The sequence below is a fragment of the Crocodylus porosus genome, unplaced genomic scaffold (assembly GCF_001723895.1).
Source record: "Crocodylus porosus isolate Cpor-Errol unplaced genomic scaffold, CroPor_comp1, whole genome shotgun sequence".
In the NCBI taxonomy this organism is placed as follows: domain Eukaryota; kingdom Metazoa; phylum Chordata; order Crocodylia; family Crocodylidae; genus Crocodylus; species Crocodylus porosus.
In genome coordinates, this window is record NW_017728951.1 from 58,386,116 (window position 1) to 58,409,216 (window position 23,101).

A 23,101-nucleotide genomic window follows, 5' to 3' on the forward strand; every position below is an offset into this window, starting at 1 on the left:
TGGGGGTTGGGGAGAATGAATGGGGATATGGGGGAACAAATGGGAGCTGAGGCCAGGAGGGGCCTCCCACATGGTCCCCTCCCCACCTTCCAGCCCCACAATGCCTTACCTAGTACAAAGCCAGGTCCAGGTCCCTGCAGCTTGCATCACTGCCTGCCCATATGGGCAGGCAGCATGCTTCAGCACCGGGGAAAGGGATAACCACAGAGATGCTCTGGCTGGCTACCAGAGTGTCTCTGTGGAGGACTAAGCCTCTGTTTGCCTCAGGGCACAGTCCATGGCTATGCCCTTTCCCACTTTTTCCTCCCAGGGTATTGTTTGACCCCTGGATATCCAGGGCTCTAATTTTGCCCCTGTGCTTCAAATATTTTTTGCTTCCATGAACATGCCTCTTGGAGCATCTCCAGGGGGTTCAGCTGCTCCAAGAGGCATGTGCATGCTTGCCTTGATGAGGCCCCTTTTTCCATAAAAAACTTTAGTGAACTACACCTATAAATACCATCCAGACTGAAATGTTTGACCATTTGGCTCATGTTAGGCCAACCTATATTCCTCAATAAAATTTGATAAAATACAGAGGCAGCATCTTCCATTAGGATTAAGAGCAAGGTTCCCTCTAAGGTGCACGCATGTGTGGCCATGCACAAGTAGAAGTGTGGCCGTGCACAACCTTTTCAAGGCCGCGCACTAGGAGAGACTGGGGCAGAAGCCTGGTGTGGGCTCCACCGGCTCTAAGGAAGTGCTCTGTTCCCCCATATCAGAGACAGTGAGTGGAGCACTGCCTTGGAGCCAGGGGAGCCCATGCCAGGCCCCCACCCCAGCTGCCATCCCTGCTTTGCCTCACCTCAGGAAGGAGCTGCTGCCTGCTCCGAGTGAGGCTGTGGTGGGGGGCTGGTACGGACTTCTCCCTCTCTGGGGAAGTGCTCCACTCCCCGGCCCTGATCTGGGGGAGCAGAGCACTTCCTCAAAGCCGACAGAGGCCACACCAGCCCACAGCTCCAGCCTCTGGCCCCCAGCCCAGCTCCAGGCTCTGGTCCCCAGTCCCCCGGCCCCAGCCTCTTGGCTCCAGCCCCAGCCTCCAGCTGCAGCCTTCAGCCCCAGCCCCTGGCCTCCAGGTCCCAGGCCCCAGGCCCTGGCCTCCAACCTTCAATAAGTGTCCCATGCCGGACCGAGGTGGCACGCTCACAGACTGAGGCATTGTGATCACAGACCAAGGAGGCACACTCATGGACCACTACTCCTTAGAGAAAACATTGGTTAAGAGTATGAAGATATGATTTCTCTTCACACATTTGTCACTGATCTGATTTCCATATTCTTCCCTAATGTGAACTTCAGTTGACTCTTGTCTAACACTAGACTGTGTACATTTATTTTCCTTTGTAAAGTGTTTTCATATAAATACATTCAATATGTATCTTAGAGCTCATTCCTATTATATAGTTGAGCTGTTCAGGGAGATCTAGCATAGAGCAACAGGGAAAAACCCATTTAAATACTCTGTGGACTCTTTTGTGGTGTTCACTGTATTCAAAGTTTTACAACAGTCTAAATGCAAAGAGGCCCTGCCTATTAATAAATATGATTCCTTTAATCCCACCAGAATAATGCAGATTATTATTATGTAAAATATAAAAGATAACAAATACAGACATTGAAGACCAAGTATACAGGAGTTAATTCCATAATTAGGTGACAAGGGAGAAGAGATTGATGTCATATATCTTGACTTCAAAAAAGCCTTTGGTCTGGTATTCCATGATCACCTCTTGGTGAAACTGGCCAATTGTGGCCTTTGGTCCACCATGATCTGCTGGCTGGGAAATTGGCTCTGTGGTCAGACCCATAGGGTGGTAATTGATAGAAGTCAATCATCATGGTGCCCTGTGACCAGTGGGGTCCCCAAAGGCTTTGTCCATGGACCCATATTGTTCAACATCTTCATTAATGATGTGGACATTGGAGTCAGAAGTGGACTGGCCAAGTTCATGGATGACACCAAACTTTGGGGCAAAGCATCTACAGCTGAAGACAGGAGGGCGATCCAGGCTGACCTGGACAGACTCAGTAAATGGGTGGACAAGAACCCGATGGTGTTTAATACTGAAAAATGGAAGGTTCTCCACCTTGGGAGGAAAAACCTGTAGTATCCTTATAGCCTCGGCAATGCTACGCTGGCTAGCACTACAGAAAAGAGGGACTTGGGGGTCATCTTTGACCACATGATGAACATGAGCCTTCAATGTGATGCTGCCACTAGTAAAGTGACCAAAACACTAGCTTGTATCCATAGTTGCTTTTCAAGTAAATCCCGGGACGTCATTCTCCTCTTGTACTCAGCCTTGGTGAGGTCACAGCTGAAGTACTGCATCCAGTTTTGGGGTTCACAATTCAAAAAGGATGTGGAGATGCTTGAGAGAGTCCAGAGAAGAGCCACACGCATGATCAGAGGTCAGGAAAACAGACCTTATGATTGTGACAGGCTGAGATCTATGAGGCTTTTTAGCCTGGAAAAGTGCAGGCTCAGGGACAATCTGATGGCCACCTACAAGTTTATCAGGGGTGACCATCAGTATCTGGGGGAACATTTGTTCACCAGAGTACCCCAAGGGATGATGAGGTCAAACGGTTATAAACTACTGCAAGACCATTTCAGGCTGGACATAAGGAAGAATTTCTTTACTGTCTGATCCCCCAAAGTCTGGAATAGCTTGCTGTTGGAGGTGGTTCAAGCACCTACATTGAACACCTTCAAGAGTAAATTGGATGCTTATCTTGCTGGGATCCTAAGACCGCAGCTGACTTCCTGCCCTTCAGGCGGGGGGCTGGACTAGATGATCTTCCGAGGTCCCTTCCAGCCCTAATGTCTATGAAATGTGTGAAATCTGTGATATAATCCAGGGGTACCTTGTAGAAAATGACATTCCATTAGCCTACTACCTGTCAAGAAAACTGTATGATAGCTCAAGTACCTCTGCTAATTCTAATTCTGTTAATGTTCTCAGAAGACAGAAGGGCCCTTTGACCTGACCAGGGTATTATGGAGAGATTTAATACTCAACCTGTGAGCTAAACCCAGTCCCATGAACTTCTGTGATGTAGGAGTAGGCTTTTGGCATACTACAATTTACAAATCAGGCAATTGTATTCAGTACCAGCTTCAGTTACTAAGGATTTAAAAGTGGAGTCCAAGGAGGAGGACAGCATAGTGATCAAGACTGCTGTATCTCCTTCTTTAGATACATGATAAACAAATGAGATACCTGAACTTGCATCCTTGGAAGCACACAAAACTTGATATGCCCCAGGTCTGGTAAGAACAAAACCCAGTGAGAGTCAACAGATAGTCTGTATTTGTTCATTTACTTTTATTGTTTGTTGACACTTCCAAGTACCGAGATTCTCAGGGTGGAGCTAAACCTCATTTTTTTCTGCATTTCACTATAGTTCTTTTGCAGCAGACACTGAACACATTGATAAACAAATAGAAATAATTTATTTTTTTCCTTGTTTCACACAGTGGCACTGAATTGTTGTTTTGAAATCTTGGAAACTGTTTCTTCTCAAGCAGTTATAGTACGTATATCCCTGTGCCTTATAACCAACCAGACGGAGGAGTGGAGAGGGGAATTATTTCTCCTTTACGTTTAGTATTACTGAATCAGCACAGTGCTGATTCAGCCTGTGCCACATTAAACTGCTTGTCCCTTTTATACAGGGCTTTAAGGATGTAGTGGTAAGTTTTTGTGAGCAACAATTCATAAATCAGGCAACTACATTCAGCAGCAGCTTCAGTTTCCAAATGGCCTAAAGGTATAGTCTCTTGAGAAATGCTTTACAATAACCTAACTCTACACAGTACTGTGAAAAAAACTGTAGCAGGTCCTGTAGTCATAAATACCTGGTTCCATTCAGTTCAATGTCAACATAATAATGAACTTCAACAAGACAAGGACATCACCCCATTTAATTTGTGGATTTTGCAATGTGAAGCCACTATCAGAGTTTAAAAGCATGCATAATAATGTATATTAGAAATGGTCCAAAGAGGCCATATGTTTTTGTTTCTCACAACCAAATGAAATCCAGGTAGCTTCATATGAACTCCACAATGGCAAGACCCCTTGTAGTGTCAACCCATTTTATATAACTGTATTGTATGCTAGACAGCAACAGATCTACAGATTTGATAAATGTTTGACATTTATGGGCTGGTGATATACATGACAGACTAGGTGATCAACTGGTCATTCCTTCCAGCTTTAAATTTTATGAATATATTTATCAAATCTTTAGCTGTTAGGTTTAGTAGTTTTCTTAGCACTTCATAGTTTCTTTCAGGAGTAGGTTGTTTGCAAATCATGGTGGCTGTGTCTACTCAAGACACTGACTGCACAGTCATTGCTGCTCAGTTATTTAGTCATTTACAAGAACTAAATGACTGCACAATAACCGGAGTTACTGCACAGTCATGCTGAGGAACAGTTTTTCATGACACTGACTGTGCAGTAGATTGTGACTACTGCACAGTAGCATCATGTCACATTTTCTACTATGCAATGCTACTGCGCAGTAGTCATGAGCCAGCAGGAAAACATTCTACTGAAAATGGAAAGTTTTTGTTACAAAACATGAAAACTAATTTGTTTTTGGCCAAACCAAACCTCCCCTCCCAATCAAAGGAACTCCTACAACTTTTTCCTAGAAAACTACATTTCCACAAATCAAAATCTTTTCCATTTTCAGTGATGTGTTTTCAGATATGTGTGGGAAAGCACCCACACTCTGCAATGTTTTCTTTTCAGTCAAAATCAAAATCACCTATAAAAAAAATCCCAATAAATAGTGTAATGAGCAGCAGGGGAGGCAACTGTAGCACCAGATGTAGGCACTAGCCTGGGGGGGGTGGGGATGGGACAAAAAGATCAGTTGCTATGTTGCCAGCATTGTCACTGCCATGCCAGCAGCAGTCTATACACTATACCTTTGCTTCCACTAGACATTCTCAATCAGTCCTAATACAACAATTCTTGCACATTCCTAATGCCAGGCCATCTCCCTAGCATAACCTAGGACAGCCTTCAGATTTCTGTAAATTATACTGCCAGTGCTCAATGAACAGGCAGGGTCAGTAGACTATACAGTACATGCTTCCCTACTCATCAACTGCACAGAGATAGACAGGGATAAAAGTCTTGCAAGATTCTCAGTGTCATTTGTATGCTACCAGAACACCACCTATGTCACAATGCACCCTTGTTGCCCTGAGGGGTCAGGCTAACAATCAGGATCTCAATATTGTGCTGTTAGACAGGAGGGCATGGTGTACAACTGCACATGCACGCATAAAAATCAATTAAGCACACACTCACTAAGGGCATACACCCCTATTAGTCATACACACTCACACTACCAGCTCAGGCACATATACTATACACCCCAAAAGTTAGACACAGATCACTAATTCGTATATCATGCACACAATGCCATATGTGTGTGTGTGTGTGTGTGTGTGTGTATAAATATATATTTATATAAAATATATATATATACACACACACTCGCACTAGCAACTCAAATGCACTCATGTTCAAAATAATTACTCCAGGTTCACGCACACTACACACACCAAATTTAGACAGAATCAGTTACCAGTTACCAACACCTGCATATTTAATACACATATGTTGATTACTAATTCATATACCACACACACACAATGATATCTATATATGTGTGTATTCATTAATTTGCACACATACCACCCACCCACACATACACACAGATAAGTTTCTGAGTTGGGTATTGTGATATATATGCGTGTATGTGCTTGGTGTACTTGGGATACCTGGGGAAAGGTTAAGGTAAGAAAGTAGAAGTGTAAGGAGTTAAAGTTACCAGGACGGGGATTAGAACCGGTAGACTAAAGGGGCCTGGGCTGAAGAACTGAGGCTGGGGGTAACTTTAGGTTAATTGATTTTAATTGATTAAAAGACAATGTCCAAAGCCTGAAGAACAGGGAAGTATGCTGGCACAGAATCTGAGACTGGAGCCAGACCTAAGGGAGAGCTGAAAATGTAGATGGGAAGGGGGAGAAATGGGACTAAAAGAAAGTGTGGGTGTTAAAGAGGGACAGAACTTGTGCGACCCTAGTGACAGGAGGCATGCCCAGGCAAGGGTCAGCCCCTGGCATACTGAGCATGTGTGCTCAATGCAGGGATGTGCAGTTTTGGGTGTCTGTAATGGTGAGAGCTGCTGCTTCTGCAGAGTCTTTGTTTTCCAAATGCTGGTCTTGTCCCTGTTCCTGGGTGAGGTCCCTGGTTCCTGGATGAATCAATGCACGGTGATGGCCTAGTCATTACAGGCCATTCAGTACAGGCCTACTACCACTGTATTTGAATCATGCCCAATCATTCTCATTCATTGGGGAACCAGTTTAAATGGGAGGGATATGTGCCTCATACAGTTGCGACACACAGGGGATGCCCGGGCAGAGGACAGAAGATGGAGGCTTGACATATGAAGTGGAAACTTGACATGACTTTGGTTCACTTACAAACACAGGCCTAAACCATACAATATCCATATGAAACAATACAAATCAATAAAAAAATGATAATAATACAATACACAGCAGTAAAAGCAATACAAACCTAATAATAATACAATATAAAACAGTGGCTATCCAAACCCAAAAACTTGCTACTGGAATAAAAATGTTTAAAGCTTATCCTAAGTTTGAGCTCTCTTCTACTTATCTATATGGAATAGAGAAGGAGAGAATAAGTCAGAAATGTTTGGGAAAGGGGAGGTAATGGAATAAGAAAAGAAAAGATACTTGCTACACCGTCCCTGGCCATATAGTAGTAGGCAATTGTCAATCCTCTGGATCATGGTGTATGAGTAAGAGGTCTAGTCGGGTACTCAATGAATCCACTTGTACAGAGTCCTGCAACTATCACACCAAGATGTTCAATGTGTATGCCTAGGCAAAAGTATGGAGGCTGCTGCCCAAGACCTACCTTCCCCACTTTAGACCACTGAGACAGAATACAAGTCCAGACCAGGACCCAACATTTAGTGCCTTATGGTTGTAGCTTGTGCCAGAGAGAAACAGATAAGAACTGCATTGCAGTTCAATGGGTAAGAACTGATGCTGACTGACTAACACTTCAGACAGGTGTTTCTGTTAGGGTGATGGCCTTACCCTTTCTTCAAACAAAGAGTATCCATAAGACAGTGGGAACCAGGGTTTTGAGGCACTCTATACTACTTGTCTTATTCTGGAGTTTGCAACCTTGTGGTATTTTATAGGACCTTCCCCAAGAAAAGTAGCCCCACTACGTTGCCACCAGGCTGTCTACTTGGATGGTTTACAGTTATGCCCAGAACCACTGTGGCCATAAACAGAGGTCCAAAATGATAATGACAATCAATCCAATTTGGGACTCCTAATTCCAAGGTAGATATAAGTACAACTAAAAGTCACAACGACTGTAAACTAAAACTAAAAGTTACTCCAAAAAAGCTTCAAGGTGAATTAAATATTTCAGTCTTGATCTAAATCTTTGTTTTGCTTCAGTTTCTCTCTTTATTCTCTCTTTCTTTATTTATGGGTTTCTCTCTTTATTCTCTCTTTCTTTATTTATGGGTTTCCTCTGACAAAACAACAACAACTTGCATACAAAACCCAAACACTTGCATAGAAAAACTTTATTTTAGAATAGGAGAAAAACAGTACCATACAGTCTCAGTAATAAGACCTAGCAATTTATCTTGTAAAGCTTTCCATTTGTTTGCTTTGGTTTTCTTTTACTCACTGTTCCAGAATTGTAGCCACTTGGGGAATCTAAGATACTTCTTTCTTTTTTTTTTTCTGGACATCTGACTGTTGTCAGTCAGATGGCATAGAAAAAATCCAGTATCTGGAAAAGTACATTGGTGCTGCTGTTGATGTGAAAAGCAAAAAACAGCCAGTTTGATTTTCATGACTTAGGTCAAGGCCACAGGGACAAGAATATTTTTTTAATGGAATATTGAAAAGAAAAAACACTATAAATATAAGATGGGTTTTGTGTGTTCACGCCTCCCTACAGCACTCCTAGGGTACTCCAAGATTTATGATATGAAATTAAGAAAAACAAACTTCAGCAAAATAACAAGAAGGAAACTGCTTTCCTGACAACTGACAGTCTGTGAAACAGGTTCCCAATGGAAGACCTATTTTCTGATATTTTTCTAATTACACTGGAAAGCAATTAAACACTATTCTAGACTCACAGGGTGCTTGTCCACATTACACCTCTCCTGTTACCATGTTACACTTTTCTTGTGTCCATGTGACAAAAACTGCCATTAAGCTATCTAATTTGCATCTGTCTATCCATGTTATCAGCTGATTTTATCATTTTTGTGACTTTTTGTGGTAATTTAAAACACCTCCTACCTGTTTTATTTTTAGCTCCTAAATTTCTTCCCTGAGGATCATTTTTATCATTTTAAATTTGTAACATAGATATGACTTATGCCCGAAGACATGATTTTCCCTGCTTTGCAACTATTGCACCACCAGGTGCTACTTGGGTTCAATGTAAATCCATGGAAATCTATGGAAGTTCATATAATTTCAGCTGCACTGATTCAACCAGACACCAGGTGCTAATCTTGCAATTTTTTACTGATTTTTTTGTGTGTTTATTTTAGATTAGAAAAATGAGATTTTTCAGAAACACATGCTCTGCCTTTTCACATGCACCTCGGTTCTGGCTATCCTTATCAGCCTCAACTGCATTCCACCTGGACCCCAAACTTTTTTTCCCCTGCTTGTTCCTGCCTGGATTTCCCCGCAACAGTGCTGCCACCCCCATGTTCCCTGCAACAGTGCTGCCATCCCCCACCTACCCCTGATGTGCTGTGTGCTGTTTATCAAAGTGAGCTGACTGGTCAAGCCAGCCTCAGACTCTTTCCACCCCACTCCAAACTTCTTTTCCCTGTTCCTGTCTGGAGTTGGGGTGGGGGAACCCCTGCCCCCATGTTCCCCCCCAACAGTGATGCTATCCCCCATCACCCCTGCCACTTATCACAGTGAGCCAGATGGCCAGCCAGCCTCAGCTGCATTTCACCTGGACCCCAAACTTTTTTTCCCCCAATCTCCCACTAGCCAGCCAGCCTCAGACACAAAGACAAGGCCTGGGCTCATGACCTGCAAGGCCTGTCTGCACACTCTAGACAAAAAACAAAAAACCCCACAAAGAACAAAAGAAGTACATACATATACATATATACAGTTGTGCCAGTGGGGATGCCCAGGGGGGCCTCAGGACATCAGGGGTCAGTGCACATGGACAAAGCCCAAGGTCTCAGCTCACTGGATACACCTCTGCATCCTGAGCAGCTGGTGGCATCAGAGGGCAAGGAGCAGGTGTCCGCCTCAACTTGGCACAGTGCCCCCTCGACAGCCCAGCATTCCTCAAAGGTGGACACCATCTACCAGAGGATCGTATGCTCAAACTCAAGTGAGAGGCAGGCCCACACCAGCAGGCAGAAGAGCTGCAGGGCATCGCCCATCCCAGTCCCAGTGAGCTGGTTTTACCGGCTCTTCAGAGTGGCCAACTTGGCCTGGCCCACCAGGAAGTTGGCCAGGCTGACTGCAGCCTGCTTAGCAGCCCAGTACAGGAAAGAGTAGATGTAGGTGTCCTCTGGGAATTCCCGGCCCAGTGCCTGAAGCAGGGTGCCAAGGGCAGCAAATAGTGGTCATAGCAGGGGGAAGTCAAGGAAGGCATGGAAAATGTCCTCTTCCAGCACCCCTGGGTGTAAGGGGCAGGCTGCCGAGGCCACCGGGTCCAGGTAGTGCACAAAGGTTCCAGTGGCCAGGATGCAGTGCACCAATCTCCACCGGAGGTTGCCAGTCTTCTTGGCAGTGGGTGCCTTGTACAGTGTGCGCCACACTGGGGGCCCAGGTCATGCTGCCACATGATGTCAGGGTGGCTGGCCAGCAATAGAGTCCCTTCTGGGCCAGCATGCCAAAAGGGCAACCCATATTGCTTCTGGGGGCACAGGAAGCCTAAGCAGTGTGTTGGGCCAGTCAGCCAGCTCACTGGGCACTGCTGGGATGACCAGCAGTGGTGGGAAGGCATCACCCATGGTGTCTACTGTGAGAAAGGCCTGGTAAGCCTGGAGGTAGCCTTCTAGGGTGGTTGCTGCTTCCATCAGGAGGGCACCCCTAATGGCCTGCAGAAGCTGGCCCATGGTGCGGACAGAGCACAGTGCCAGCTGGGCAGCCAGGGCTTCAGCTTACAGCCATCCTGGCTGAGCAGGGTCCAGGAGGTGCCCCAGGTGGGTGGTGTGCACACCGATGAGAGAAGCCATGAGGTTGGCAGAGGCCAGACTCAGCACAACATTCTGTAGGGCTGGGTTGTGGACCAGGGGCTCCTGAATCAGTTGAGGGAAATGCAGGTGTCTGGCTTGGGGCAAAGATGGAAGGCAGCCCACCAGGCCCACACTATGCTGTGGTAGAATGGGGGAAGGACCATTCAGGAAGGTGAGGTCCAGCATAAACAACATAAACAGCTCCCGGTCAAAGCCAAGGCCCCCCACTCGGTGAAGAAACTGGCACACCAACTGCTGCCAAGGGAGGTAGTGCTCGGCATACAGGAGCCACTGGAGGGCTTGCAGGTGGTAGGCAGCCACCCTGCTGGTCAGGTCGATGAGGCCCTGCCCCCCCTCAGTGATGGGCATGTAAAGGCCAGCTCATGGGAGCCAGTGGCGTCTGTCCCAGGAGAAGTCTACTAGGAGCCATTGCAGTCTCTTGAGTAGCTCTGGAGGAGGGTTCAGCACAGTGCAGCAGTCCAGCACAGTGCAGAGATTAACCGCCACCAGATTGTTGGTGATGAGGACCTGACCATGGTAGGAGAGGGCAGGCAAGCACCAGTGCCAGTGCTGCAGGTGGTCCTCCACTCCCTCCACCAGGTCCTTCTAGTTGTGGGTCACAAAGGCCAGCAGCCCCAGGAATAGTCCCAGGGATTTGAGGCCTTTCCGGTGCCAGGGAAGGTCCCCTGGCAGGTCCAGGGGTAATTTGCTGGCCCATGTCCTGAGCAGGAGTGTGTCACTCTTGCCCCAGTTAATGCAGGCTGACACAGCAAGCTCATAGATGCACTGGCCATCCACCAGGGCCCACACATCCTCCTGGCTTTCCAGAAAGATTGTCACATTGTCCATGTATGCCATCACCTGGATTGGGGGGCAGTGGTTGGGCCTGGTGCCTGGCACTGGTGGCAGGGCTAAGCTGGTCAGGCTATGTGGCAGAGCGAGCAGCAGAGGTTTGATGGACAGCGCATACAGCATGCCTGAGAGGGGGAGCCCTGGCATTTGCTGTGATGCACTGGGAATGGGGAGCACAGCATGCCATTCACCTTGATCAGGCTGGAGGCGTCATGGTACAGGACCTGGAGTGCTGCAAAGAAAAGAGGCCTGAAGCTGAAAGCCTCAAGGTTGCCAAGCTGGTACCAGTGGTCATTGCAATCAAAAGCCATCTCCTGGTCCAGGGACACCAAGCCAAAATCTAGGCCAAAACACTCCACAGCTGTGAGCAGGTCGTGCAGCAGAAACCAGCAGGTTGTCCTGGATGGTCCTGCCTGGCACACAGTAGCTCTGTTTGGGCCCAATGACGGAGATCATGACAGCATGGAGATGGTTCACCAGCATCTTTGCCAGGATCTAATAGTCAGAGCACAGAAGGGAGATGGGCCACCAGTTCTTAAGGGAGCTGAGATCCCCCATCTTGAGCAGCAAGGTGAGCACTGCCCAGCAGCAGCTGGTAGGCAAGGTCCCATCAGTGAGGCTCTAACAGAAGACACAGAGGAGGCTGGGCCCAAGGAGGGGCCAGAAGACTTTTTAAAATTCCATGGGCAGTCTGTCAAGGCCTGGGACCCTGCCTGAGGCAAGCCCCCCACAGCAGCCTCGAGTTCTGCCAGGGAGAGTTGGCGCTCCAGGGCCTCGACCTGCAAAGCACAGAGGTGCAGCAGGTGCTTATGAAGCTGATGAGTAGCCTCCAGACAAGTAGGATCAGCTGCAAACTAGTCCCAATAGAAGTCAGAGGCATGCCTCCACACTTCACCTGGGACGAAGAGCAGCTGTCCCTCCAGGATCTTGAGATGGTCCAAAGTCTTTGCTGCAGCCCACTGCCTCTCCAAGATGAAGAAGAAGTTAGTTGGGGCATCTGCCTCTCCTAGTTCCTGGCAGTAGACACAAACTCTTGCCTTGTGGGCTGCACCCTCCATCAGCTCCCGCAGGCATTTCTTGCAGCACCGGAAGCTCTCAAAGAGTGCTGCATCATTGCCTGCATGGAGCAGGACTGCCTCAAGCTCCACCATGTCCTCCTTCAGCTCCTGGGTTCAGCAGTGGATCTTGCTTGCTGCCAGCTGGCAATACTGCTGGCAGAATGCCTGAATCTGGATCTTCCCCATGTCCCACCACAGCTGCCAGGAGAAGTAGTCTGCTCATGCAGCCTCCTAGATCCTCCAGAGGTAGGTGAAGCAGTCCCTGAAGTGGGGGTCCTGTAGCAGCCTGATGTTGGGGCACCAGTAAGGGGCCCATGTGAGTGCTCTGCCAGGCAGGCTCAGTTTGCAGCAAACCAGGGTGTGGTCCGAGAGGACTTATGGGATGATGCAGCTGCTATGCAGTAATAGCAGATCGTGCTGGGCAATGTAGAGGTGGGCCATGGAAATCCCACTGGAACTCAACTTTTCCCAGAAATATTGGGCGCGTCAGCACGGAGGACCTGCCAGGCATCGATGAGATCCACCACCTCCAGCACAGTCTGCAACTTGTGGGCTGAAGGCAGGTGGGGCTTCTGCCCCCGTCCAGTCTAGCAGTACATCAACAGTGCAGTTGAAATCCCCACCCATGAGGAACAGGTCATCATTCTCACTGGCATCACGCAGGAGGTCACCCAGGGTCTCTAAGAAGGCTACCCTCTCTCTCCCCACAGTGGGCACATAGACTTTGATGAGAAGCAACCTCTGGTGTGCCAGGGTGATGTGGACAGTCAGCAGCCAGCCAGGGACGACCTCTCCTTGCCACCACTGAATCATACTGCAGCTGTGGTGAGAGAAATGTAGCCACTCCTGCGCTGAGGTTGGTGTCATGGCTTAGAAACAAGCAGTCTCTCCAGGCACTGTGCCAGTCAGCTTCATCATGCATATTGTTGTGCATCTCCTGGAGGGATGCAATTGCCAGCTGCTTCTGCCACAAACCCTCCAAGACAGCCATCTGCTTCACTGGGGCCCTGCAGCTGTTGGTGTTCAGTGAGGCAATTGTGGTAACCTCCATAAGCAGGAGAATAAAAAGGAAGGATAGGCAGGGTACAGGCAGGAGAGGAAGTGATAAAGCAGGGCAAAACCACAGAGATAGGGCAAGGCCTATCCTTCCCTATTCCATGGACCTGCCTCAGCCCTTCAACTCCTTCACTGGGGTCACCAGCTTCTCAAGCTTTAAGGCATGTTGATGCATGCCCTGGTCCTGGTGCATGAGCCTTACCATGTCACTGGCAGCGTGGACAAACTTCATGGGGTCCGGACACCATTGCTGGATACTCTCCACCACATTCCTCTGGCCCTTGGTTTGTTCTATGAGGTTGAGGGGGCCTCCGTACCTGGGGGCCACCCAGGGGGGGTTCTACAGCAGGAGGTGGATATGGCCAACTGAGAACCAACAGGGATTCACTCTGAGAGGGGACCTACCAGTGAGGCTGGTGAAAGTGCCGTCAGTGACCACGCTCTCTAGCAGGCCTCCCTCAGTATCTGCGTTGAGGACCATCTCTGAGAGATTAATCTCCATCCACTTTGGGGGGCAAATGTTATCCTGCTCCTGGGGCCGCTTGCTGCACTCAGAGGGCAGGCACTCCATCTCTTCCTCATCAGCCTTGGTGGGCAGGGGAGCAGGCAGAGGTGAAGATGGGCCCAAAGCCAAAGGCCTCAAGGGTCCAAAACAGGTAGTCATGGCTGACCCAATTGAATGCTTTCTCCTGGTCCAAGGAGATGATCCAGATGTTGAGGCCGTAGAGGTCTACAGCTGTCAGCAGGTCTTGAAGCAGGAACAAATTGTCCTGCATGGTCCTGCTCAGCACAAAGTAGTTTTGCTCAGGGCCAATGATGGAAATCATAATGGTGCACAGCTGGCTATCTTTGCACCATTAGCCTTGGCCCAGATCTTGTAAGCACACAAGAGGGACATCGGTCATGAATTCTTGATGTAGCCAAGGTCTCCTTTCTTAGGGAACAGGGTGAGGACCACTTGAGTTGGCATTGTCAGGTCCATGAGACTCTCATGAAAAATACATAGGAGGCAGGGGCTGAGGAGAGGCCAGAAGTTCTTATAAAACTTGGCAGGCAACCTATCAATGCCAGGGGCTTTGCTTGAGGTGACAGCAGCTGAGTTCCTCCAAAGAATGTTCTCACTCAAGATGGTCATCTTCTGATGAGCAAAACCTAGGGAGGACTTCATGTAAGCACCTAGAAGACTCTAGACAAGTCAGTTTGGCTGCAAACAGTTCCTGGTAGAAGATGATGGTGTGGCATCAGATCTTAGCAGGATCTGTGAGTGTTTGGCCATCATTTCTCAAGGCAGTAGAAGTGATTTGGAGTGTCGGTCTCTGCCAGGTATTGGCAGCAGGCATGGACCCTTGCACCCCGGCTGCACTCTCTGCCAGCTCCTGCAGGTATTTCTTGCAGAGATTAAGACTATCATGCAGCCCCATTTCACTGCCAGCATCATTCAGGGCCACCTCAAGCTGTGCCCCATCCTCCTCCAACTTTTGAACACAGCTGCAAAACTCACTTGTTGCCAACAGCATTTACTGATGACAGAAAACTCTAAACTGCATCTTTCCCACATCCCACCACTGCTTCCAGGAGGGGAAGGGGGCTCTTGCAGCCTCCCATGTCTGCTAGAAGTGAGCGTCCTGCAAGAGTCATGGAAGTGAGCATCCTGCAAGAGACAAGTGTTAAGGCACCAGTAGGGCACCTGGGAATGCATCCTACCAGGATGGCTCAGCACACAGGAAACCAGGATACGATCTAACAGTCCTGCTAGGGTAATGTGGCTGCTATACAGGAGTGGTAGTTGGTGCCCAGTGATGTACAAGTGGTCAAGGCATGCCGTGGAGAACCCACTGGCAGTCACCTTCAGCCAGATATACTGCCTTGCCTCAACATGGAGATGGTGCCAGACATGAACAAGGTCTGCTGCCTCTAAAGCGGTCCACAGCTTCTGAACCAAGGATGGATGAAGCTTTGGCCTGTTCTGGTCAAGATGCATGTCAACCATGCAACTGAAGTCTCCACTCAGGAGGAGAAGGTCATCACCACCAACAGCCCTCTGTAAAAAGTCAGCCAGGGTCTCAAAGAAGGTGGTCCATTCTCATCCAGCAGCGGGCATATAGATGTTAATAAGGAGGAGGCGATGTTGTGCAAACTGGATGCAAATGGTGAGCAGGCATCCAGCAATGGCCTCTTGGGCTACCTCTGAGTCAGGCATCAGCTGTGGTGACAGAAGGATAGCAACTGCTGCTCTGAGGGAGGTGCCATGACTGAAGAAACTGCGGCCTTCCAGGTGGCATGCCAGTCAGCTTGATTGGCTCCATTGGTGTATGTTTCCTGGAGAAAAGCCATGTCCAGCCTTTCCTGGCACAGGAAATCAAGAAATTCTGTCCACTTTACAGGGTCTCTGCAGCCATTGGCATTAAGAGAGCCAAAGGCTGTGGCAGCCAAGTGTGAAGGTACAGAAGGTGGTACAGGCAAAGCAAAAAAACAACAGAAGGAGAGCCAACAGAGAGGAGCAAGCATGCAGGACAGGGAAAGACTGGGCCTACAATTCCCCAGCTGGTGCCTCTCATAACAAGTGCCCAACATCACCTGCAAGCTTGCTAAGGTAAAAGGTATAATGCTGCATCCCTGGATTGAAATGCAGCACCACTGCTGCATCCTTAGCGAACACCACAAATGTCTCAGGGTCTGGTAACAATTTGTATATGCGCTGCGCAACCCTCTGGTGTTGCTTAGTCTGTTCTAGAAACTCTATGAGGTGTTCAATAGAATAGTCAGCACAGCAAGGTTTCTTAGAGGCAGGGACATGTTCCGCCTCCAGGGTGGGGACGCTCCCTTTTGAGGGGGGAAGCTTAGCTGACTTGGAAAGGGAGGCTACTCCCTGAGGGTGGACTTCTGTTGACTCATCCTCAGAGGCAGAATCAAAGTCCAACTCTCAGGAGGAGGAGCTGCATATGTCAGGCACCAAGAGCTGCCAAGTCACAGGAGGAGCACTTGTGCCCTCATCAGGATCCTCAGCAGCAGGCCTTGTGGGAGCAGTGTCACCCAAGGGGAACTGGGAGGTGACATCAGTCCCTAATCTCTTGATTGGGGCACTCTCCTGGGCCAGGCACTCCTGTTTCTGGAGCCGCTTGCAGCTTCCAGAGGGTCCAACCTCCATATCAGTCCCCTCAGGCTCAAGGATCTGAGAGATAGGAGGAGGGCCATCAGACTCCCCTACCCCCAGCTCACCCCTGGGCACTATAAGGTCTGGGGAGGGTGCCAAGGAGGCAGTCAGAGATGGGGGCTTCTGCTCCCACCTCACCTCCCCTGAAGTGGTGTTGAGGTCTTGAGGGGGTAATGAGGTCTTTTTAGAAGACCCCTTTTTTTCTGGGACTCACCCTTCCCAACAGGAGGGGCCAAATCCTCCCCTGAGGGGGAGGGAAGGGAGGCAGGTCCACTGGCACAGATCCAGCTGACTCCAATGAAATGGGACTCCAGTGAAATGGGGTGTGACTGGGAGGAAGGCCCTTCCCCACCACCCAATGGACCTGCCATGCCAGAAGTGGATGAGTCACCATCAGACACAGCTGCAGTATGCTCTGCTGTGGCTGGCTTCTTCAGGCACTGGGTAACCAGGTGGGACATGCTACCACAGTGAAGATATGAGGGGTCCACAGTGGTGAGGTAGACCTTGTACCGTTGCCCATCAATCATGAAAGACACGGATTGAGGCAAACCCCGACCCTCCCTGTTAAGGACCATGAAGGTCCTTTTAAAGGACAGGATATGCCAGAGCTCAGGCACCATGCTGCCAAGCAGCAGTCTATGGACTGGTCCTGTAACCATGCCATAAGGGCACAGGTGGTTAGTGAGGTCATCATCTGAGAGAAATGGAAGCATGTTTGAGGCTACAACATGAAAGACCAGTGTGTGTAGGGGTGTTACAAGGCAAAAAACACCCCTGCCTGACACCCCTGCTTCCACAACCTCATTTACTAAAATGTGTGAGCTGAGGAAGATAATGTAGACAGAACTCACCTGGGCAGTATAGAGGGCAGGCTTACAGCCTATGAGAACTCCCACAGCAGCACACTCCTCCACTCCAATGGAAGGAAGGACATGAAGCCAGAGACCAAAGCTCTGGGCTTTGCCCCAGAAGTGAACTGCTGGGACTGCCTTCGCCATTCCAGTGAAAAAAGTGTTAACGCTGCAAGGAGCCAGAGGGGTTGGGGATGGGCAGCCCTCTGCTGGCAGGGAACAAAGAAACTGGAAACAAACTAACTAAATAACCCCAGGGGAAAGGAGAGGGGTAAGTAGTGTGGGAAGGAGGGGAAGGGAGAACTATTAAACAGCAGCAGAAAGCTGCAGGGAGAGGGAGGTGAGAAAAAAATGAGGAAGGGGGAGGGTGACTGCAGGAGAAAAGGCTGGGAAAAGGGGAACAAAGGCAGGGAAAAGTAATGAAAAGTGGAGGACTACATTGGGAAAGGGGTAAGACTGTCTGAGGGAGGGAAGAACAAATCAGAACAAGGAGAAAGGCTAAAAAAACAGGGAGAGGCTCTCAGAGCTCTGAGCAGACAGTCGTATCAGCAGCCATCTTGAAAGAAAGAAGGAAAGAAAGGCTTTGTTTTTTTTGGCTTTTAGAAATGTTTATTCCAGGGAGGGTGACAAATGGGGGCCAGTAAAAACCTAACAGGTTGGCCCAAAGATCTGGGCCTCAAGGACAAGGCCTGGGCTCGTGGCCTGCAAGGCCTGCCCATATGCACTAAAAAAAAAAGGACAAAGAAATATATACATATCTAGAGTAGGGACACCCGGGGGGGGGGCCTCAGGACATCAGGGGTGGGCCCGCACAGGCAAAGCCCAAGGTCTTGTCTCGCTGAACCTGCCCCCACACCCTGAGCAGATGGTGGCATCACACTGCAAGGTGCAGGAGCCCCCCCCTCAACTCGGTACTGTGCTCCCTGTACAGCCCAGCATTCCTCAAAGGTGGGCACCAATTTCTGGAGGACCGCATGCTTGAATTCAAGTGAGAGATGGGCTCGGACCAGCAGGTGGGAATGCTGCAGGGTGTTGTCCATCCTGGTCCCAGTGAGCCAGTTTCAGTGGCTCTCCAAGGTGGCCATCTTGGCCAAGCCCACCAGGAAGTTAAGCAGAGGCTGACTGCGCCCCTCTCACCCACCTGGTACAGGAAAAAGCAGATGTATGTGTACCCTGCAAAGTCCCAGGCCAGTGCCTGAAGCAGCATCCTGAGGGCTGAAAAGAGCAGCAACAGCTGGGGGCAGTTGAGGAAGGCATGAAAAATGTTCTCTTCCTCCAGCCCTGGGGCAGAAGGGGCAGGCCACCAGGTGCAGGTGGTGCATAAAACTGCCAATGACCAGGATGCCATGCACCAATCTCCACTGGAGGTCTCCAGTCTTCTTGGTGGTGGGAGCCTTGTACAGAGTACACCACACTGGGGTCCCTGGCAATGCCAGGTGCCACTGCCACATGGTGTCAGGGCAGAAAGCCAGCACCTGGGCATGCCAGGTGTGCACCACCCATGCATAGAGTCCCCTCCAGAGCTGTGTGCCAAAGGGGCAACCTGTGTTATTTCCAGGGGGCATAGGAAGCCTCAGCAGCATGTCGGGCTGGTCGGCCAGCTCACTGGCCACCACCAGAATGGCAGCAGTGGCTGAAAGATGTTGCCCATAGTGTTTACGGCAGGGAGGGCCCAGTGGGCCTGGAGGTAGCCTTCCAGGGTGGCCAGTGCTTCTGTCAGGAAGGCAGCCCTAATGGCTGTAGAAGTCAGCCCACAGTGTGGATGGAGTGCAGAGCCAGCTGGGCAGCCAGGGCCTTGGCCAACAGCCAGCCCAACAGAGCGGGGTCCGGGAGGTGCCCCAGGTGCGTGGTGTGCCCCTCAATGAGGGTGGCCAAGAGGCTGGCAGAGGCCAGACTTGGCATCACATGCTGCAGGGTCGGGTTGTAAACCAGGGGCTACTGAAGAAGCTGTGGGAACCGCAGGGGCCTGGTCTGGGGACAAAGGTGGAAGGCAGCCCACCAGGTCTGTACCATGCTGTGATAGAAAGGGGAAAGACCATCCCATTCAGGAAGGTGAGGTCCAGCATGAACAGCTCCCAGTCAAAGCCGAGGTCCCCCACTCAGTGCAGGAACTGGTACACCACCTGCTGCCAAGGGAGGTAGTGCTTAGCATACAGGAGCCACTGAAGGGCTTGCAGGTGGTAGGCAGCCACTCTTATGGTGAGGTTGATCAGGCCCCAGCCCCACTTGGTGGTGAGCAGGTAAAGGGCAGCTTACAGGAGCCAGTGGCATCCATCACAAAAGAAGTCCACTAGGAGCCACTGCAACCTCTCGAGCAGCTCTTGCAGGTGGTCCAGCACAGTGCAGCAGTGCCACAGTGTTGCTGCCATCAGGTTGCTGGTGATGAGGACCCAGCTATGGTAGGAAAGGGTGGACAAGTGCTAGCACTGTAGGCAGGCCTCTACTCCCTCTGCCAGGTTCTCCCAGTTGCGGGCCACAAAGGCCAGCATCCCCAGGAACACTCCAGAGCTTTGAGGCTTTCCTGGTGCCAGGTGAGGCCTGCCCAGCAAGTCTGGGGGGGGGGGGATGGTGGCTCAAGTCCCGAGCAGGAGAGTGTCACTCTTGCCCCAGTTGATGTGGGCCAATGAGGCAAGCTTGAAGGTGCGCTGGCAGTCCACAAGGGCCAAGGAAGACTGTCACATCATCTGCATATGCCATCTTCCAGATCAGGGGGCCTGGTGCCAGTGGCAGGACTAAGCTGATCAGGTGACATCGCAGAGTATGCAGCAGCAGTTTGATGGTCAGGGCATACAGCATGCCAGACAGGGGGCAGCCCTGGCAGTTGCCCTGATGCATTGGGAATGGGGCACACAGCATGCTGTTCACCTTCAGCAGGCTGGAGGCATTGTGATACAGCACTCAGAGCACTGTGATAAAAAGGGACCCAAAGCCAAAAAGCCTTGAGGGTGCTAGAAGGCTTTGTAAAATTCCATGTATAGCATGAAATGAACTAATGTAGCTGAAGTTAATGTAGAGTGTAACAATAGTGAAATGGGTAAATGGTGAGAGAATGGCATACAGATACAAAAAGAAGACTCAACTGTTTATGTAAGCAACAAGGTGCCAAATGTAAGTTACCAACCACTAACAAATGGCTGAAGAATCCTTTTGAAGCTCAAAGTCACAAAGGAGATAAGAGAAGAAGAAATTCTGCCAGACAGGAAACAAAAGCACTCCAAGGCTAAGATAAGCTGAAGACAAAAGAAGAACAACTGCAGAAACAGAAGCTGGCTATGGAAAACCCCCAAAGCATTGAAACAAAGCATACCAATCCCTATAAAAGAACACTTTGAAAAGGCCAAGTTGAGTGAGTCTCTTGAGTGAGTTGAGTGAGTTCTCTACTGCTGTTTCATTGGAGCATAGATGCACCTGTTCACCCCACTCCAGCTGTTATCTTTAAATCTGTTATCATCAAATCATCATCATCTACTCAATAAGCCCAGGTTGGCCACCCTGGGCAGATATTAAGCAACTATATCTGGTGTATGTGTGGATTAAATGTGGTTGTTTTGTGTATGTGTATGCCTGTGTGTAATGATGTGTATGATGATTTATGTGGGTTTGTATGAATGGTGTACCTGAACCTCTATGTTTAACTCATGTAATCAATAAACACAGCATGTAGCTTTATCCCCCTTTATAAAAGTCTCACTCGTGATTTGAGCAATTGGCAATTTGTGTAACACATGGGCAGTCTGTCAAGGCCTGGGGTCCTGCCTGAGGCAACCCCCCCCTGCAGCAGCGTCTAGCTCTGCCAGGGAGAGTTTGTGCTGCAGGGCCTCAGCTTCTGAAATGCAGAGGTGTGGCAGGTCCTTATAGAGCTGCTGAGCAGCCTCTGGACAGGTGGGGTAGCTGCAAGCAAGTCACAGTAAAAGGTGACAGTGTGCCCCCACACTTCACCCATGTCTGTGAGCAGTCATCCCTCCAGGGTCTTGAGATGGTCCAAGGTCTTCGCCACAACCCACCGCCTCTCCAGGCCAAAGAAAAAGCCAGTTGGGGCATCCAGCCCCTACAGCTCCTGGCAGCGGGCACACACCCTCGCACCACAGGCCACATCCTTTGCCAGCTCCTGCAGGCATCTCTTGTGGGACCAGAGGCTCTTGAGGAGCACTGAGCCATTCCCGGTGTGAAGCAGGGCTGCCTTGAGCTCTGCTATATCCTCCTCCAGCTCCCAGGTGCGGTGGTGGCTCTTGCTTGCCGCCAGCTGGGAATACTGCTGTTAGAAAGCCCAAAACTGGATCTTCTTCATGTACCACCAGTCACCAGGAGGAGTAGTCTGCTCGTGCAGCCTCCCAGGTCCTCCAGAGGTGGGCAAAGCAGTCCCAGAAGTGGGCGCCCTATAGCAGGTTGATGATGAGGCACCGGAAGGGGCCCACATACATGCTCTGCTGGGCAGGTTCAGCTCACCAGGGTCTGGTCCAAGAGGCCTGATGGGATGATGGGGCTCCTGACCCCAGCAGATGGTGCTGGGTGATGTAGAGGTGGTTGAGGTGGGCCACGGCAATCCCACTGGCACTCATCTTTGCTCAGGTGTATTGACATGCACAGGCATGGAGGACCCACCAAGCGTCAATGAGATTCTTTGCCTCCATCATGGCCCACAGCTCTTGGGGTTAGGGCAGGTGCAGTTCTGGCCCCATCCAGTCTAGCAGCACATTGATGGTGCAGTTGAAATCCCCGCCTACAAGGAGCAGGTCATCATTCTCACTGGTGTCATGCAGGAGGTCACCCAGGGTCTCAAAGAAGCCCACCCTCTCCCTCCACTCAGTGGGTGCATAAATGTTTACGAGGAGCAGGCTCTGGTGTGCTAGGGTGACAGTCAGTAGCTGGCTGGGGAAGACCTCTCATGCCACTGCTGAGTCATACTGCAGTGGCAGCAAGAGAAGGGTTGCCACCCCTGCGCTGAGGTGGGTGCCATGGCTCAGAAAGGGGCAGCCTCTCCAGGCGACATGCCAGTCAGCTTCATCATACATATTGCTGTGCATCTCCTGGAGGGAGGCAATAGCCAGCCGCTTTTGCCACAAACCCTCCAGGATGGCCGTCCACTTCACTGGACCTAAGGACCCAGTTGGTGTTCAGTGAGGCACTTATGGTAACAGCCATGAGCTGGAGAATAGAGTGGAAGGATAGGCAGGATATAGGAAAGAGAGCAGGTGATAGAGTAGGGCAAAAGCACAGAGACAGGGGAAGGCCTATCCTTGCCCTACTCTATTTTGTGTACCCTCCCTGGCCCCACACTTCCCTTACCTGAATGTAACAGATCACCCTCCCCAGCGCCATCTTCCCTGGTAATCCACGCCTTACATGGGGTGCCCTTGGAGTCTTCTTTGGAGTTCTTGTGCCCCACCCTCTACTTTCCTGCCATGTCTAGATGGAAATTATTGTTGATGTTCTTGCGAGTGGGAGACTGCCTATTGTATTTTATATGTGGGGGCCTTTCGTCTACATGAGCCTGACCCCTGTCTTTCTCTAGTTAGGCCTCCCCATCTAAACCCCACCAGAGAGGGTTGGACTCTGAGACTCTAGCCGTTTCTGGTGTTTTAAGCTCCAATCTGAAGCCTGCCCCACCAGCCCCAATGGAAGGCCACTAGCCCCACAGCTAGGGGGCTGCAAGTTCAAGGCCCGGGGGTGGCCCCAAACTTGCCCTCTTTCAATCCCCCCCCCCCCCCCAAAAAATTGCATTTCAGGTGCACCAGGCCTCCCCAGCCTTTCAAGATTTT